The sequence below is a fragment of the Homalodisca vitripennis genome, chromosome 6 (assembly GCF_021130785.1).
Source record: "Homalodisca vitripennis isolate AUS2020 chromosome 6, UT_GWSS_2.1, whole genome shotgun sequence".
Classification (NCBI taxonomy): domain Eukaryota; kingdom Metazoa; phylum Arthropoda; class Insecta; order Hemiptera; family Cicadellidae; genus Homalodisca; species Homalodisca vitripennis.
Window position 1 is genome coordinate 122870626 of NC_060212.1, and position 3727 is coordinate 122874352.

Genomic DNA, 3727 nt, shown 5'->3' on the forward strand with positions numbered 1-3727 from the left:
GGGCATTTCGCTAATCAGGTCTGCGCATCCCTTTATTCTGCCAATTAACGGATAAACGATAGTCATTGGTAATTGCCGCTGGCCATTATCACATACAAAACTCGTTATTACCTAAAGTATTACAGAGATAAACAGCGCGAACACCGAACATTCTTTTAGTGATAAATAAGAATGTTAGTCTATATCAGAGAATGAATAATATTATGTGGAGAGGCCACAGCTTTATCGCATTGGCCGTGGCGACAGTCAGGGTGATCTGATGTTGGAAATTTGTTTTATATAATTGTCGGGCATTTATATATAATCGATTTATCAGCTGAAATTTGTTATGGTAAGTCGAGATGGTATAAAGACATATATAATGGAGCAATAAGGTAGCCTACGTGACAGAATATAACTGTCGTAATTTGTTAGTTACAGAATAGCTATTAGGAACGGTGTTTCTCACTTATATTGAAGTAAAAAACTGTTTTAACTATATTCGCTTGATCGGTATACTATAGTAGAAACAACTTTGTAATAAGCAGTATATAAATTAAATTAATGATAAAATAAAATTGTCAGAATTTTCAATGAATATTGATCCTTTAGTATCCTTTTTTAGACTTTAAAACTAGACTTTATAACTACATAAGAGTTACTTCCTCAGAACTTAATTACGACTAACCTTTGCGATAAATGAAGCTTAAGGTCAAACTTTTAAAAATTGTATATTTTGGGAAATCCAGTAATATGACAATATTTACACAATAAAACATTGTTTACTAATAAGTACTCTTGTTATTCTAACATAATACTTATTAATATTTCATTGAGAAGATTAAAATTTTTTTTGTATTTAAGTTAAATTTGTAGCAATGAAAAGCAGCAAATGCCAGTAGTAGGCCCTATCAATATAATGGCTTACTATACTGCTTTTTGCACATTGATCCTAATACTCTTACACGAACACATCAATAAACAGTAACATACGAAATGTTTACATCAACTTTTATTCACACCGGCTGACGTATTAAAATAGATTATTAATAAAAACAATGAATTTCTTATGGAGATTTCTTCAAGGTTATAGGTCTGTAAACAGAGCCCGGGTAATTTCGTCATATCGGGTATTTTTGCCACCGATATTGGTACTCAAGCTTTAAAATGAGTCTTGTAAAGCTATATTATCTTCTTCCCATCTCAAGAAATTTTCCAAAGACAAATTAGCTTACGGAATTAAATATACATCTTGAAAGTCTTTTGAAACTCCAGCAGTGCTTGTATATTTCGCGCTTAATGCTCCTTCTCCGTCGTTATCACAGTTTTGAGCGTGGTAAAGTTTGTTTTGTGACATCCATCCAAAGATGTGATAAGGTTTCACAGGTATGTAAACCATATCGTCGTGCATGTTCACTAGTAAACCATGCGTTAAAAACTGTAAATGTCATATTTGGAAAGTGTTGTATCATATATGCGGCTTCGCAGAAAGGCTGGAAGACTGCAAAATTACAAAAAAAAAAAAAAACTGTCTTTACGTACTAAAAAAATCTCTGAGAAGGCCGCAATTTTAGAATACTAATTTTTTAATATATCTTTTAATTTTTGTATATATCATCATCAACCTCTTCCTAAGGTTAACAATGATGTCATCTTCCACGAGTTTGATTTGTTCCCTTTAACCCATTTGTACACAACAATATTTACAGAAGTTGTCTATGATCGCGTGTGTTTTTTTGTATGCTACAGCAAGCCAACTTTGTATACATTAAATTTTAACTTGACATTAATAATAGCTCAGATGCTACTACAACATGCTCGTAATAAAACTGTTTAAAAAGTGTCTACTGTATGTGTACCAGTGTGCAATAAATATTCTGAATAATCCTCCACTAAAAGCATTAGTTTATTTTTGATCTGAACTAAAACACATAACATAGCTAATGTAAGAAGGGCTGAATGTTAAATCTAGCTCCATTTCCGTTTCCGCTTAGGGCAGGGTCTGAAATCTGACACTGTCTTAATTACTGGAGCCTGGGACCACGTCTGCCTAAATTATCCAAAAACCAAACAAAGGTTTTTTGTAATCTATGTGTCACTTATGTAAACGATTCAGGGAATTCGTTTTGAACGTCTTTGTCGCCGACGTGTATTGGATCTCTTCAGACGAAAATGGAATCCAGATTCCAGGAATCAAGTCTGTGACTGTGACTGTGTTTCAGACGCTACACTAAGTAAAAGGCGAAATAGAGCTAAATTTAACATTCCCATTTAACTAAAAAGTTGGTAACAATTGGCATCAAACTTCATGTTCCACATTAGATGTCCTACTTTTCTCCAACATCTTCTGTTTAAATATTACCACTCAATTTTCTTTGGAAAGACATTTCATTGACAAGCTAAACCGAATATGGTATTGTATAAAAGTTACGAACGTATAAGTTAATTAGCGTACTATAAATTCGTTTGTAATAAACGCATTTTATTTATTCATCGGCATATCTAGGATGACTCCCAGTCAAGCTGGGGTACGGGAGTATCTCCACGGAATATGGTATAACCTAATAATATAAAAACTTGTAAGTTTGATAGCCGTCTGAGAACAGTATTATTATTATTATATTATGCTATACAAAAACGGCTACAACATAAGCAAAAATTTAACGTTTTGGAGACCACCTGAAAACACAAAAAAATTTCATGAAAACGAAGCTGTATTAAAGAATGGAAAATGGTTATATCCTAAGAACTAAAAGACACATCCTCTACACCAGGGGTGCCCAACCTTTTTTACCCAAAGGCCACATTGTAAAGCCTTTATGGCCAGGCGGGCCAACATCCCAGGGAATTTGGAACCCCAAACAAAACGTATTGCCCGGGTTTGTTCCAGAAATCTTGTGCAAAATATGAGTTTTAAGGTTATTTGGTCCTTGTTTCCTGATTATTGTAATTTCTTATTATTTATTAGTTGTTAGGTAAAGGTTTATAATATACTAGCGGGCCCGGCGCGCTTTGCTGCGCATTTCAATAATTTTTTTGCAAAAGTTGCCCGCGGCTTCGCACGCAATTTCCCGTTGAAAACAGTACACTATATTCACTTATTCTTTTTCTATCACATTCTAAACATTGCTGAGATAATTGATAGTCGTTCCATCGTGAGCCTCTTGGGCGTATTATGAAGGTATGTACCATATTCCTGCCTCTATCTAGCTGTTACCCACGGCTTCGCACGCAAATCTTAAGAACCGAAGTCCTTATATTACTTAGTAAATTTTTTTTTTTACTATAATAAATTTTAGATTAAATTAGTTATATCTCCGATGCCACGATTGAGCTTGCTTTGTTGTCTCGATCGAGAGAATATGTACACACGGAGTTTTGAGAACCATACTTCTGTCAAAAAAAAACAACTAAGGTTGATTTTATAACATTCTTTATATTTTGTAGCCAACGTAAGATAGTAATTATGATATCTGCATTACTCTTCTGATCAAGCATGAGCATGGTTTATATTAAATAAATATTGCAGTTAAAGGTGAATTTTTACGTCAAATTTGAATTGTATTATCTGGATAGTAAAGTCTATGTTTAACAGTGATTGCAAAAACAGTTTAAACAAAATTTGTCGTTTTCTCTTAAGCTTACTCTATGCTTTAAAACTATAAGTGTAATATATGTTTACAAAGAACAGCTGATTAAAAATTTGAAAAGACGTTAACATATGTTTGCTGCAATGCATTTCTTATGG